This window comes from Lissotriton vulgaris, chromosome 3_1 (genome assembly GCF_964263255.1).
Source record: "Lissotriton vulgaris chromosome 3_1, aLisVul1.2, whole genome shotgun sequence".
NCBI lineage: Eukaryota > Metazoa > Chordata > Amphibia > Caudata > Salamandridae > Lissotriton > Lissotriton vulgaris.
Genome location: NC_141689.1, coordinates 1159181333 through 1159198214, shown reverse-complemented (window position 1 = coordinate 1159198214; position 16882 = coordinate 1159181333).

Genomic DNA, 16882 nt, shown 5'->3' with positions numbered 1-16882 from the left:
CTGCCTTTGCCAGGTATTATTCTAATTCAAAGTAGAGGCCCTGATATGGGCCCGGTGTTGTAATTTTTCAGCCCTATTTATTTATTTATTTATTTTTGAAATTTATAAAGCGCAAACAAATGCCCTTAGGAGTCTCAGCGCTACCGATTCAGTGCCGGATGTAAGCGGCTAGGTTTACTGATTAAACAACCAGGTTTTAATCATTTTGCAGAATTGAAGCAGTGATGGGGCAGAGCGGATCTGTAGTGGTAGAGAATTCCATAGCTTGGCTGCTGTCACCACGAAACGTCTGTCTCCCCAGGACATTGTCCTAGTACGGGGTACCACTAGCTGATGAGCCCTTATAGATCTGAGCTGTCTCGTGGGACAGTATGCGACCAACTGTTTAGATAAAAACTGTGGGCCTTGATTGTGCACAGCTTTATAAGTCAGACATAGGGTCTTGAATTTTATGCGATTATTAATCGCCAGCCAGTGGTAGTTTCGAATGACATGTGAGATTGCCTGAAATTTAGGTGTCCCTGAGAGCAGACGAGCAGCTGCATTTTGGACCATCTGCATTTTTTTTAATGACCCTGCATTGTGCATTTGCAAACAGTCCATTACAGTAATCTAATGACGACATTACCGGAGTGCTGACCAGTGTCTTTCCTGCACCTTCTGGTAGGAATGGAATCATTTTTTGTATCATTCTGAGTTTGAAAAAGGCTGGGGACACAACTTGGTTGGCATGGGAGATGAAGTTTAGATTGTCATCAAATATTATTCCCAAATTCCTAACCTTTGAGACCGGTTGGGGTGCCGACCCCATTGATGGAGGCCACCATGAACTGGACCAGACTGGGGATAGTTTCCCAAAGATAACCACCTCTGTCTTCTCGGAGTTGAGTTTGAGGCAATTACTGACCATCCAATCCTTGATGGCCAGCATGCCTTCTTGGAAAAACTCTGCCACCCTGTCTCCATCCCTGTTTATGGCCAACACCAACTGAGTGTCGTCGGCATAGGAGGTAAGGCCCATCCCGTGAGATTTTATAACTCTAGCTAAGTCCGACACATAGATGTTAAAAAGTGTTGGACTTAGGGATGAGCCTTGAGGAACACCACAAGGAAGGGTTAGCCCAGCCGATCGAAATGGCCCCAGGCTAACTGCCTGCATTCTCTCCGACAGGAAAGAAGCCAGCAGATCTTTGGCTCTGTGTTGGATGCCCATCGCCGAGACACGGTCGATCAAGATAGCATGATGGACCGTGTCAAAGGCTGCAGACAGATCCAACAGTATGAGCACTGCAGTGCCTCCCTGGTCTCTAATTATTCTAATGTCCTCTGTGGCTTTAATAAGAGCAGTTTCAGTTCCATGAAGCTTACGGAACCCGAATTGCGTATCGTCCAACAGATGATGCTCCTCAATGATTTCCGAAAGTTGTGTGTTCATCGCTTTCTCTGCAGCCTTCGCCAGAAAGGGCAGGCTGGCTATAGGTCTATAATTTTTCAACTCGTCCGCATCAAGGTAAGGTTTCTTTAAGAGTGGTTTGAGAAGCGTGTTTTTCAGCGCGGCTGGGTATATACCTGTTTCAAACATGGCATTACAGATCTGGGTTATCACCGGTGCAATTAAATTAATGACCGGGGTAAGGACTTTAGGTGGGCAAGGGTCGAGGGCAGAGCCCGACCTTATCGCTTTTATAATGTGCACTATGTGCTGTTTGTTGACTTCTTTAAATTGTGATAAGCAGTGGTCAGGAAGATTAATTCTAGATAGCTTGGTGTGAGTAATTACTTTGGAAGAGAACTCTACGTAGATATTATTAACTTTTTCTAAAAAGTATAAAGCCAGGGCATTGGTAAGCACTTGTGTTGAAGAAGGTGTTGTTCCAGATAGTTGCTTCACCACTTGGTACAATTCTCTATGGGAGTTTTTTGCTGTTTCAATTTGTGTAGTGTAAACATTTCTTTTGCCTCCTTAATCATTTTTTTATACTTATTGAGTTCCTCTTTGTAATGCATCTTTTGTTCCATAGAATACGATCTGCGCCAGTGTCTTTCACAGTTTCTACACTTCTGTCTCTGTTCTCGGAGAGAGTCCGTGAACTACGGCGCAGAAGGGGAGGACCTATTTTTAGAGATTTTTTTGTTCGGTACCAGTTGGTTCGTGGCGTTACTTATCCAGTCCGTGAATTGTTCGGTAGCTATATTAGGGTCAAATGAAATAGCCGGGCAGGTGTTATTTAGGAGTGTAAATAGATGGATGTTGTTTATATCCTTCCAAATCTTAAATACACCGTGACCAGTTTCAACCACCTTCTTAATGGAAGGGCATTTGGATGCTATTTTAAAGATGATGTTGTGATGGTCGGACCAAGGAAGTGGAAGGATATCTTGGATAAGGATTTCATTAGAATTCGAAAAGATGCCATCCAGCACATGGCCGACTTTGTGCGTGGGTGATGTAACTAACTGTACAAGCCCGAGGGCTTCCATGTCCAAGGTGAGAGTCTCCTTGTTATCGTTTTTTTCCAAATTAAAGTTAAAATCACCCAGTACAGTGAATGACTCATCTATAACCAATGATTCTAATAATGTGTTAAAGGTAGCCAGAAATTCAGTCCGTGCTCCTGGGGATCTGTATAGGAGAACTCCTTTAAAATTTTCCAAAGGGGTTAGTAGGATAGAGAAATGGACAGCCTCGCAAATGGAGGAGGGAATTAGATATGTTCTAACTGGAAATTGGTTGCAAGAAATTATTGCCAGTCCACCACCTTTTTTATTGAGTCTATCCTGTTTATGAGCGACCACAAGATCAGGATCGGACGCATGGTCCATCCATGTTTCTGTCATAAACAGTATATCAATATTTCTATCTATGATTATATCGGCTATCTCCTGTCTGTGTTTGCCCAGTGATTGGATGTTAATAAGTGCGATTACTAAGCTAAAGCCTTTGTTGTTCTTATCCACCGTGGTTCTTAAGACGGGATGGATGTAGGGTAGATTCGATATACAATGATGACAACTGGTTACCAGATTATTCAGTACGTTTTCAGGTTCCATCAATGAGCAACTGTTACCTAGAACAGGATATAGCCGCAATAAATCATTTGTGGTGTAAAAAATCGGGGCTTTTGTAATCGGTGAGCCAGGGGTCCTGGCCCTGGGCCCGGTCCCTGCGCGGACGGGCACAGACGAGCTTGCCTTTGGCGCGCCCGCTGCACCTTCCTGCTGCGCTGTCGGGGGTAGAGATCATTAAATAGGAGAGAAAGGAGGGTGGGAGGCAGCCAACAGCTAGAGCGCTGCCCTTGGCGTCCACCCAAGATGGCATCCACCCCTGTCTCCTACCGCGTGAGCACCTAGTCTGCTGCGCGGGGAGTGGGGTTCGAGATGCGGCAAGGTAGATAGTGCAAAAGCTCCAACGAATTTTAAAAATAAATCAACAATTTACGTGACAGTTTTAAAACTTTTCATGCAACAACCTAGAGCCTAAACCCCCGGCTTTCCGCCTCAGGGGAAATGTGCAAACTAAATCTATGCGCCGGCGTTGCTGCGTGAGTTAAATAACCTAGGAGGGCGGGAGGCAGCCAACAGCTAGAGCGCTACCCTTGGCGTTCACCCAAGATGGCGTCCACCCCTGTCTCCTACCGCGTGAGCACCTAGTCAGCTGTGTGAGACACGCGGGGTTCGAGATGTGGCAAGGTAGATAGTGCAAAAACTCCAATGAATTTTAAAAATAAATCGACAATTTACGTGACAGTTATAAAAAATTTCATGCAACTCAGGGGTCTTCAAACTGTGGGGCGCGACCCCCAGGGGAGCCGTGGAGCGATGCAAAGGGGGTCGCGCCTTCACAGTGTCACTTCTGCCCTGGCCTCCAGGGCTTCAGCCCCCCTCCTCCCCCATCCTGTGTCTCAGCCCGGGCTGCTGCAGTGCAGCTCGCGCTCCTGGGGCCTCGGCTAGGCAGTGTCTGGAGTCTTATCTCCGGCCGAGTTTTTCACAGGTCTTTAAAGACCATTAGCATATTTACATGCCTTTGTTAACTGATTACCAAAGCTTAGTTTTTGTATGGTTCCAGTACCCCCTGGGCCCCCACTCTGCCTATTACTTACATTTGTATTTTTACACTTACTGCTGTAGTGTGACAATGCAGTTAATGAAAAGAAATATAAAGTTGGGTTGCCAAAAGAAACATGCCTGCTATGTGTTTAAAGATCCTGCAGAGACCTGCTCTTGACACTAAATTGAGTTATAAATAAAAAAGTATGTATTAATTAGTTATGTGACTTTTCTGTCTTTATTCTCTTTAATTATTAGTCATGGATCATTGAGGCATCCCTAGAACACAATTAAAAGTGCTTTCTATTTATATTTGCTGTTCTAAGTATTCACAGATAAGTGCAAAATATACAGCTGTAGGTGACTGCTTATTACTGGGCCATCAAAATAATGAGCTGGTAACCCTAATCATTACACTAGAAGTTTGTTGCAGGATCAGCACATTATTTATTTCCTCCACCCTCAAACCCTGATTAATGCCATTATAGCTATAGTTTAACTTATATCCGAAACCCTATGCTTCAATTTTCTGGGAATGCACCCTGCTTTCATACTACTCACTTCTCATTCTCGCCTTCACTTTCATGCTCACCCTGCACTCCCAGCGATCACAATGCACTCACACTGATCACCATGCACTCACACTGATCACCATGCACTCACACTGATCACAATGCACTCACACTGATCACAATGCACTCACAGCAATCACAATGCACTCACAGCAATCACAATGCACTCACAGCGATCACAATGCACTCACAGCGATCACCATGCACTCACAGCGATCACCAGCACTCACAGCGATCACCGTGCACTCACAGCGATCACCATGCACTCACACTGACTGATCACCATGCACTCAGACTGATCACCATGCACTCAGACTGATCACCATGCACTCACACTGATCACCCTGCACTCACACTGATCACCCTGCACTCACACTGATCACCCTGCACTCACACTGATCACCATGCACTCACACTGATCACCCTGCACTCACACTGATCACCCTGCACTCCCACTGATCACCATGCACTCCCACTGATCACCATGCACTCCCACTGATCACCATGCACTCCCACTGATCACCATGCACTCACACCAATCACCATGCACTCACACCAATCACCATGCACTCACACCGTTCACCCGCTCACCCTGCACTCACAGTGATCACAATGCACTCACAACATTCACCCGCTCACCCTGCTCTCACAGTGATCACTCTGCACTAAAAATGTGCTTGCATTGTTCACTCTGTACCTCACCCTGCAGTCACACGAGCACACTTCTCACCCTGGACTCATGTGACACTTCACTCACCTGTCCCCCCCTTACTGCTCAATCTGTAGCTCACTCAAACAAGGCCATCACTAACCATGCACTAATTCGTCCCTCTCTGCACTTACAGCCGAACCTAAATTCATATGGTCACCTCACTCACCCTGAAGTCACTCCTTTTACACTACTCTCACACTGCTGCATTGCTCACCGTGCAGTCACATGGGCACTCTTGTCATCCACACAGTGCAGAAGGTTAAAGTGCCTGGTACAAAGAAGATGTACCATGCACATCACAGAACTGAGTGTGAGTAAACTAAGAGTAGCGCTATAAAAAAATGAAATGTTTGTCAGACAGGTGCTATAGAAAGACGAGGTGTATTGTTGGTGAGTGGTAGTGAGGAAATTCATGGAGAAGGAGGAAAGACTGTTGCACCGTGTGCGACCAGTGCTTGGACAAGCCCTGGCTGGGAGTGTTAACCCCCCCCCCCCCGAAGTTCGGGTCTAGTGGATCCCCTGCTTCTGCTTATTATTTACATTTGTAGTGCGCTACTGTTACTAAAAGGTGTCCTGGGGCTAATAACCATCTGCCTGCAATGTGAGAGAGGGATCCGGGGTTGGGAGAGAAGAGAGGGATGGAAGGAAGGGGGTGAGTGGAAAGGGGCATGGGTAAACTGATTAACTCTGCACAAGACCGCCACGATTTGAATGCACCCTTGCTGCTCCCGGCCATGGCCAGGTGAGCTTCTAATGTGGCAGCGCGTATTCCTGCGGATTGGGAGGTCCTTCACAGAGGTTGACTAGACATCTTTCTGATGTTAATTGCTGTATTTTGGTTATAAACTGGTACTGATGGTGTGAAATCTTTCCTCAGTATTACTGTGTTTAAAGAAATTCTAAATAATAAAGCAATACTACCCCAAAATACGCAGCATCACAGAACATTATTTACATTTTCTACTCAGACAATTTAGTCAAGCCTGTCGCATAATTTGGTCCTCACCTTCCTCATAACCTAGAGGTTGAGAAATTTTTGTCAGGAGGGGGTCCTTACTCTTGAAAATGTTGACAGGGGGGTCTCGGCAGCCAAAAGTTTGAAGACCTCTGACCTAGAGCCTAAACCCCCGGCTTTCCGCCTCAGGGGAACTGTGCAAACTGAATCTCCCTACCGCCCATAGTGGGAACTTAGTGCACTTGCATTGCTTGCTTCGATGTGGTAGCCGTTTCTTAGGCTCCCACTGCGGAATCCGATGCACAGTCTGTGTAATGAGCTGGGTATCCAAAGATCCACTTCCCTTGCAAAGCAGTGGGTACTTTGCGCATCTGCAGCCTTTCTTATTTTTCACTTTTTTTTATCTTCCACTTAATCAACACATCATCCACACACACACACCTACTTGCTGCCTTTTTTGGCTGGAGTTATCAATTATTCTTCAATTTCATATTCTGATTCAAAGTCAAGGCCCTTTAACAAGCCTTTTTGTTGTAGCTACTACCCCGGCCACAGGCAGTGAGAAATTTACACACTTGCTGCTTTTCTTGACTGGGGTTATCAATTATTCTTCAAGTAAATAAAATTGAAAGTGCAGGCCCTTTATTGAGCCTTCTTGGTAACTACTACCTGTGAATGGCAGTGGGTAATTTACACACTTGCGTCCTTTCTTACGTCCTTTCTACCGCACAGTGTGTGTACTTAGTGCACTTGCATTGCTTGCTTAGATGTGGTAGCCGTTTCTCAGGCTCCCACTGCGGAATCCGACACACAGTCTGTGTAATGAGCTGGGTATCCAAAGATCCACTTCCCTTAAAAGGCAGTGGGTACTTTGCACGTCTGCAACCTTTCTTATTTTTCATCTTTTTTTATTTTCCTCTCAATCAACACATCATCCACATATACACACACCTACTTGCTGCCTTTTTTGGCTGGGGTTATCAATTATTCTTCAATTTCATATTCTGATTCAAAGCCAAGGCCCTTTATGGAGCCTTTTTGTTGTAACTACTACCCCGGCCAAAGGCAGTAGGGAAAAGTGCGCACTTGCTGTCTTTCTTGGCTGGACTTATCAATTATTCTTCTTGCAATTCAAATTCATAGTGTAGGCCCTTTATTGAGCCTTCTTGGTAACTACTACCTGTGAATGTCAGTGGGTAATTTGCACACTTGCGTCCTTTCTTGCGTCCTTTCTTCCGCACAGTGTGTGTACTTAGTGCACTTGCATTGCTTGCTTCAATGTAGTAGCCGTTTCTCAGGCTCCCACTGCGGAATCCGACGCACAGTCTGTGTAATGAGCTGGGTATCCAAAGACCCACTTCCCTTACAAGGCAGTGGGTACTTTGCGCGTCCGCAGCCTTTCTTATTTTTTATCTTATTCATCTTCCACTCAATCAACTCATAATCCACACGTACACACACCTACTTGCTGCCTCTTTTGGCTGGGGTTATCTATTCTTCAATTTCATATTCTGATTCAAAGTCAAGGCCCTTTATCAAGCCTTTTTCATGTAGATACTACCCCGGAAGAAGGCAGTGGGAAATGTGCGCACTTGCTGCCTTTCTTCGCTGGGGTTTTCAACCATTGTTCAATTTCATATTTCTATTCAAAGTGCATTCCCTTTATCAAACCTTTTTGTTGTATCAACTACCTCAGCCGAAGGCAGTGGAAGATTTGCACACTTACTGCCTTTCTTGGCTGGGGTTATCAATTATTGTTCAATTTCATATTCTGATTCAAAGCCAAGGCCCTTTTTTGAGCCTTTTTCATGTAGATACTACCCCCGCAGAAGGCAGTGGGAAATGTGCGCACTTGCTGCCTTTCTTCACAGAGGTTATCAATTATTGTTCAATTTCATATTCTGATTCAAAGTCATGGCCCTTTATGGAGCCTTTTTGTTGTGGCTATTACCCCGGCCGAAGGAAGTGGGAAATTTGCGCACTTGCTGCCTTTCTAGGCTGGGGTTATCAATTATTGTTCAATTTCATATTCTGATTCAAACTCATGGCCCTTTATCGAGTCTTTTTGTTGTAACTACTTCCCCGGCTAAAGGCAATGGGTAATTTGCACACTTGCAGCCTTTCTTATTTTTTACATTATTCATCTTCCACTCAATCAACACATCATCTACACATACACACACCTACTTGCTGCCTTTCTTGGCTATGGTTATCAACTATTCTTCTATTTCAAAGTGCAGGCCTTTATCAAGCCTTTTTGTTGTAACAACTACCCCAGCCAAAGGCAGTGAGAAATTTGCACACTTGCTGCCTTTCTTGGCTGGGGTTATCAATTATTCTTGAATTTCATATTCTGATTCAAAGTCAAGGTTTCTCCGGCCGAAGGCAGTAGGAAATTTGCACGTTTGCTGCCTTTCTTGGCTGGGGTTTTCAATTCTAAAAGTAATTCAAATTCAAAGTGCAGGCCCTTTATTGAGCCTTCTTTGTAACTACTACCCGTGAATGGCAGTGGGTAATTTGCACACTTGCGTCCTTTCTACTGCACAGTGTATGCACTTTGTGCACTTGCTTGCCTCCTCAGTTGTAGTGCCAGTTTCTCAGGCTCCCACTACGGAATCCGACTCACAGTCTAAAATGGCCTGGAAAACCAAACACCCACTTCCTTTACAAGGCAGTGGGTAATTTGTGCGTCTGCTGCCTTTCTTAATTTTCACCTTTTTCATCTTCAACTCAATCAACACATCATCCACACCTATGCACACCTGCTTGCTGTCTTTTTTGAATGAGGTTATCAATTACTCTTGAATTTCATATTCTGATTCAAAGTCAAGGCCCTTTATCGATCCTTTTTGTTATAGCTACTACCTCTGCCAAACACAACACAACATGGCAGGACTATGAAAAGCATCTAAATCTACAGGACTACTTGCCAAAAAGAAATGCTTACTGTGTAAGTGACATTTTCCATCTGTAAGATATAAGATCTGTCAATAGAAAATAAACATGTTCTCAGTGAAGTGAAATGAGTTTTTGTGATATATTGAAACTATTTTCACAACTTCTTTACTGTTCTTTGTTGTTACAGTATTTTTTGCTCCTCACGCTCAATAGTTTAAGCTACACAGCAACTTCATTACTGTAATATCGAGGTTTGTGGTGCTCACATAGAATATTTTGTGATACCTTGAAACTATTTTTTTAACTTGTTGACTATAATATCAGTGTTTCAACTGCGTTCCTAAAAAAAATTTGGATACATTGCAACTATTCTAAAAAATTATTTACTGTAATATCAGTGTTTGAAGTGGTAACAGAAAATAAATGTTACATTGTGTGGTGTGTCTCACTACAATATTAAAACAGAAGTGTGATAGTGTTTGCTGGAAGTGTAAAGATACAGACTGGGCTATTGAACTGGGCTATTGAAGGTATAAAACACAAGTTTGACTGTGCATGGAAGAGTGCATGCATAGTCCATAGGTTTATGAAGCAGTCCATGCCCTAAGCCCCACTTTCCATCATGAGTACTTCAGTACTAGCTGGATGATTACAATTCTGAAAAAAGACTGTCTCAAACCATTATTATTATATAATAAGAAATGTATTATTGTAACATCTCATAATTTAATAGAGCTTCTAAAATAATTTCATCATGTATTTCATTTTTCTGATTATCAATTTTAAAAGTCATATGATCATACTCGATGTCATCTAATGCTTCCACAAAATCAGCATCCAAGGTTTCGTCTAGGAAATCACAACTGATATCTGCAGCATTAATTTCTTCCTCTTCATTCTCGCTACTTACAAAAAAGTATGTTCAGCTCTTCTATGACACTGTTACTAATTTCGAAACCGCCTTCCAAATTGTTTTGTGGATTTTCCATACTGAATTTCTTATGTTTTAGGTCTGTGTACAAAAACATAAACACTTCATTTTATCCTTACTGTAATATCATAATATGTGGTAATTCATATAAAATAAATTAAATATTTATCTTGGAAATGAAGCAACAATATTTTGTACTTGAGTGTATATTATTTTGAAAACATTCGAAAAATAAATACAATAAATACAATGTCACAATCATTGTGTCAAGTGCTTTATTTAGGATATACAGGAATATGTTACTTTTGATTGTAATGACATACAAACCAAAACAAGATAGAACACTTCAACTAAAGCACACTACATAATGGTACAAAGCATGTCATTGGAATGTTGGGTATTAGGATAACATACAGAACTCACATATAAAATGATTTCAGAAACTTGCTACTTTTTCGATGATAAGGATTACTAATATCTTCCCAAGAAGATTTGAATATTTAAAAGGGTAAACTAAGAAGTAAAGAACAGAGGTAAGAGGTTACATCTCAGCATACAAGAATGGATGAAAAGGGTGGTCCAAGGTCTGCATGTACAATCGCCAGTGGAGACGTTTTGAGGGCGGGTACACTCAAGGTGTTCTATAATGTGTAACATGTGGTGGAGGTATCACCACACAGAATGGACAAGAGCAGATAAAATGCTGGATTGTTTCTGCTTGGACTATGATGAGAATACACTGTTGGAGGACCATGGTCAAGTGCAGAGATTAAACACTTAAGACATAGCAAATGAGAAGGCAACAAGGGCCAGCAGGGTCGAAGAGTGGTACAGCCTGGGTTTCTTAAATTGTGTCCTACCAATTGTGTTGCAAGCTTAAAAAAGTGATGACAGGAGTGCCTTATTTTGACTTCCCCCCATTACGTTGTCAATTAGGATGGAGGGAGGGAAAGGAGTAAACTACATGTCCACAGATATACTACTATGTTCAGGACACTGGATCAAGCACTAAATAAACAACGTCAGATACAAAAGAACATACACAAAACAAGGCTGCACAAAAGATACACAAATGAAAGCTACACAAATAGGACAGCCAATCTTCAACACAAACTGGTAAGTCAGCAAAAGAACATGAAAACTAACAACACTGCAACAGATGCTATACTGTAAAACTCATTGTGATGAGAAGTTGAAAGATAATGTAAATAAAGCGGAATTAAAATAAAGAAAAAGTTAAAAAGATACATGGATGACAAAGTCACTGGGGTAATACTCTGTTGCCCAACACACAAAAAATTCAGAAATTATATGTTCGAATGTTTAAAGAGCTGCAAAGAGGGTACACAAACACCATTACCCTAGTGAACACACACTGCCAACCTAGAATCGACCTGTATAAGCTCCCTTTAGACTTAGGGGGTATACAAAACTACGGGGAGAAGCAAAACTATCTGTTCCCCATCAACGGCAGCTGAACACCAGTCAACACACACTGCCAACATACATTCATAGATTCAACATAGATAGAAAAAAAAATAGCCTATATCACTCATTTTTTATAATCCCTGGGGACCCCATCCCGCAGGACACAAAAAATAACATTGGGGACCGTAGGGGGAACCCCAATAACCCCACAGTCCCAGTCGGCTCCCCTCGTCCTTCGAGAGCAGGCATTGCTTTGTCAGAGAGAGCAGCATATATGCTGCTCTCTCTAACGAAAAGCAATCTGCTTTCCTACTTGAAAAATAGAGCAGGTTAACTTTCTCTCTCAAATATAAAAGCCGTTGGCTGTGGTAAAGTGGGAGCCGGGACGCTCCTGTCCTACAATAGCAAACAGCAGTGTCTCCGGGTAGGCACCCCGGGACACTACAGGAGCCGACCCTGGGAGGTGGTGGTTCCCAGGGCCATCAAGGGCTCCAGGAGGCAGGCCGCGCGACCCCCTCCCAACATTAAAAAGCCCCGGGAGGTGGTGGTCCACAGGCTGGGAGGTCCGTGCCATCACTGACCTCCCTATTTTAAATATTACTGCCCCAGGAAGGTGGTGGTCCCTGGGGCTTGTGGGTGGGCTGAAAACATACCTTTTTAAAGCAACATTTTTTTAAAAAGCCCGAGGGGGTGGCTGTCCCGGGGCAACGGGGGAGGCCGTGAGCCCCCCGCATATTTCAAAATAAAACCCTAGGGGTGGCATTCCCCAGGGCTCGGAGGGCATTACAAACCCCTCCTTATGGAAAAAAATTGCCCCCGGGATTTGGCCCCCAGGGGGCTAATTAAGAATAAAACGGACTTCTGTTTTTTTTCCTTTTCCACCACGTACGCATACCATACGCGTACCCCGCAATTTTTTATTTAAAAAAAATAAATACATTTTGGGCCTAAAGATCCATGTGGGACCCCCTAAGCAGGCCTAGAGGGTCAGGATGTTTCTACCCTGCCCCCTTTCCTTATTTTTTAACGTTGTTTTACTGTTTTTTTTTTTACTCGGTTCTACTGAGGCACAAAATGGCTGCCAACACTTCCTGGTTTGGAAAGTTGACAGACAGTTGACATCCAATCAACATGCATCTCGTGCTCATAATTGTACAGATTTAGGTACGCGTACAGTACTTCGTCTCTAGATATCACTATAATTTTACTTTTGATTCTCTCAGAAACTACTGAAAGCATTTACACCATTTAACAAAAAGCAGAATCTGCAAACCGAACTCTACCTCTTTGCCAAATTTGGTGTAATTCTGTTCAGCCGTTTGGGCTGTAGCCCAAGCTAAAGGTCCCATAGACAATTGCATGGGAAAAACACGTTTTGGGAACCCCCTTTTTTCTCGGCCCCCACTTGACCAATCATCCCCAAACTTTCAGGGAAGGAGCGGAGCAGGCCATTTTCTTGGAGAAATTCGCGAAGATTCGTCCACCGGCGCCAAAGTTATTCCAAATAGAATGTTGTGGCCTAACTATAACTACCAACTGGCGACCACCAGTAGGTAATATATTTATATATATATATATATATATTACCTACTGGCGGTCGCCAGTAGGTATATATAGTTAGGATTTTTTCTCTATGGGACTTTTGAAAATTCTATGTCTAATAACTTTGGCGTTTGTGGATGGAATCGGCCGAAATTTTCAGGAAAATGGCACATTTTGTTTCTGAGCAGGGGGATTTTGTCAAGGGGGGCCGAGAAAAAAGGGGGGTCCCAAAACGCGTTTTTCCCATTCATTTTTCCATAGGGCGTTTGGCCTCACTTTTAGCTCGAACGGCTGAATGGATTTGCACGAAACTTGGCAAAATTGTAGGGACTGTTAGCCCGATGTGCCTTTGCTGGGTCTCAATATATGTGCTCCAGTGGATTTTGAGAAATTAACCTTTTTTTAAAAAACAGATATATCTGTGACAGCGTCCCGGGTAGCGATCCGGTTCGCGTACTTTTCGCGTTACGGAACTTTCCGAAGCGAAGCTGATTGGCTCTCCGGTGTCTGTCAACATTCTAAACAGTCCGGAACGGCCGCCATCTTGTCTCTCGGTAGGATCGAGAGACAAGAGGAGGAGAAAAACGAAGGGGGAATTTAATGAAAGGGGGCAAGGTAGACCCCTCTTGACCCCCTAGGAATGATGTCGGAGTTATTAAAGGGTCCTGTGGGGCAAATAAAAAAAATTTGATTTTTCGCGGTAGAACCGCTTTCTGGTTCGCGAACCGGTAGCGAAACGGGAATTCGCCGTTTTGTGTTTCGTTTTAATTAAATTACAAGATGGAGGAAAAACAATGTGAGAAATGGGTATAAGGGGGTACGGGAGACGCATCCTGACCCCCTATGTTTTCTGAGGGTGGCTGAGGATGTTCATATATGTTGATACATGTCTTCCAGCGGCTGCGCGTGAGCGGATTTTTATTTTTTTGCTGCGTGACGTCTGTTAACGTTTGATTCGAAGGAAATCAGGAAGTGTTGACCGCCATTTTGTCACTGCGAGTAAATATATTGTTAAAAATAATTGTTATAAATTAATCCGTATTGATAAACATTGTCTGTGCCATTTTGCCTTTTTTCCAATGCCACACTTTTGTCGTGCACGGCAGCCATTTTAGATGCCTTGACCAGACCCACTCTCTGCACGCCGCCGATCCTCAGCATGGCTCCCCACCCTCGCAAGCATCTCCCCCACGCACTGGTCACCCCCGCTCTCTCTCTCATGCATGGGCCATAAACCTCCCCCCATCTGCGCAGCTCTTCCCTGAGAATCACACCCTGTGCCCGCCCGACACCTCCCTTTCACCCTATTCACTACCGCACCCTCTGGGGGTACGGGAGACGTATCCTGACCCCCTATGTTTTCTGAGGGTGGCTGAGGATGCTCATATATGTTGATACATGTCTTCCAGCGGCTGCGCGTGAGCGGATTTTTAATTTTTTGCTGCGTGATGTCTGTTAACGTTCGATTCGAAGGAAATCAGGAAGTGTTGACCGCCATTTTGTCACTGCGAGTAAATATGTTGTTAAAAATAATTGTTATAAACTAATCCGTATTGATAAACATTGTCTGCTCCATCTTGCCTTTTTTCCAATGCCACACTTTTGTCGTGCACAGCAGCCATTTTAGATGCCTCGACCAGACCCACTCTCTGCACGCCGCCGATCCTCAGCATTGGTCACCCCCGCTCTCTCTCTCATGCATGGGCCATAAACCTGCCCCATCTGCGCTGCTATTCCCTGAGAATCACACCCTGTGCCCGCCCGAGGCGCCCCGGGAGGGGGGAGGCGGAACGAACGGGCCTCCCCCGCTTCCCCAGCTGGAGGCTCCTCTGCTGCAGTGGTGCGCCCCTTTACCGTTTCAGTCGCCATTCTGCTGTTTACCGCCCGCTTTTGCTGCACTGTGCCTCATCCGCCATTCAGCTGAGTTGCGCCCGCTCTTGCGGCTACAGCGTCTCGCCCACCATCCAGCTGAGTTGTGCCCGCTCTTGCGACTACAGCATCTCGCCCACCATTCAGTTGAGTTGCACCCGCTCTTGCGGTGCAGCGATAGGCGGCTGCCACAGGACTCTTAAAATGGCGGCCGGCTCTTCGGATTTGGGCCTGGTCCACTAAAATGGCCCTGGGACACATTTGAACTCGGACATTTGCCTGCTAGGGCTTGGGCCCCATTCTCGAAAGCGTCCCCTCAGCCTTGAAGATTCTACAAAAGTCATCGGGCCCCCGACTCCCGCAGGCTTCCGGTGGGGAGCGGCTGCCATGATTGCTCACGGAATGGCCACGACGGAGCCACGAGATGGTGATGCTCTCATGCTGACGCCAGCTTCAGTCTGAAACATCCAGAAACACTGTAGACTACCAATTCGATCAGTTCCGGTGGAGCCCCAACGTGACCCGGTACAGAAGAACTTGCCCTCCCCTCTTTGACTGATGGTTCTTATAGCCTGTCCCTTCTGTTGTCATTTAACAGAACTTTTTGGACTGCTGAAAGGGGTTGTGTTCCGACCGCTGGTTGGTGGAGACATTTTGACTATATTCTGGACCTGCGTTGTCGCGTAATGCGTCATATGACGCGCCGCGTTAGCGCACCCGGAAGTGCTCCGGTGCGCGAGGCGCAGCTTCCCGGAAACGATCCAGAGCGCGGCGCACAGCGCGTAACATAAGCATAACAGGTCATGTGACTTGTTAATAAAACTTTTCATTGGTTCATTTTACTTTTGTTATTCTAATGATGAAAGGCTTGGTCATATGACCTAAAAATAACACTTTTCATTGCTTTCGAACATTTTTTTTTCCCAAATGATGAAAGACCCACCTTTTTGTTCTCACTCTGACTTGTAAAGCAAAGGACCCAGATGCATTTACAGTTTATCACTAACAATGTTCCAGGCTAATGTATTTTCCCGGGAAATTTACAACTGTCCTGCAAGTAAAATATTCCTATTTCGAGAAAAAGGGTGTTTCTTCGTCCCATGAGGGAGCCGTTGAACAAAAGAGGCTCGGCCTGCTGTCTTAGTCGCTGATAGGCATGAATATCGGATTCTTATCGATCACTTTATGTTGCAGGAGTGGAAAACACAACAGCCCTTGACCATTTATGTTTACTGCGTTCCTGCGTATTATACCTTTTAACCTTCATGTAATCGGGCTGTTTTATTTCACTTGCCTTTTACTGATTCGAAAACAGTGGCTATTATTCAAAACTTTACCAATCTAGGTACTACTACCATGTTTTGTTTTAAAAACCTTCATTGTGAAAATGTCAGTATACAAATATGGGCCTATAACCACGTGGGCCGGCTACGGAGCAAACTGGAATCGTATATGATGAGGGGACATTTACACTGTAGAAGAACGTAACGGCGATCCATTAGGTTGCAAGAACTAAGGTGTCTAACAGTTGCGGAATCGGTGGACGTACATTTTATAATTAAAGTACGACAAGGCCAGTAACAATAAAATTATCTAGATATACATTTGCGGGCAAGTACCATGGGAGACGTTAATTCGAACTTTCAATAGTACAGTAATCAATAACACATCAGAACTTAATATCAATAGGGATGTCCAAATGTTCAATCAGTACTTGTCCCCGCCCGCCATGTGCTTCAAAACTGCATACGTATCTCGTGATATCAAGGTTGGGCAACCAGTACACAACAAGGAGTTTCGAGTCCCATTTATACCGGCGCCATTTTGGGCAAGGCCGGGCAGGTCCAGGATATAGTCAAAATGTATCCACCAACCAGCGGTCGGACCAGAACCCCTTTCGGCAGTCCAAAAAGGTTCCGTTAAATGAC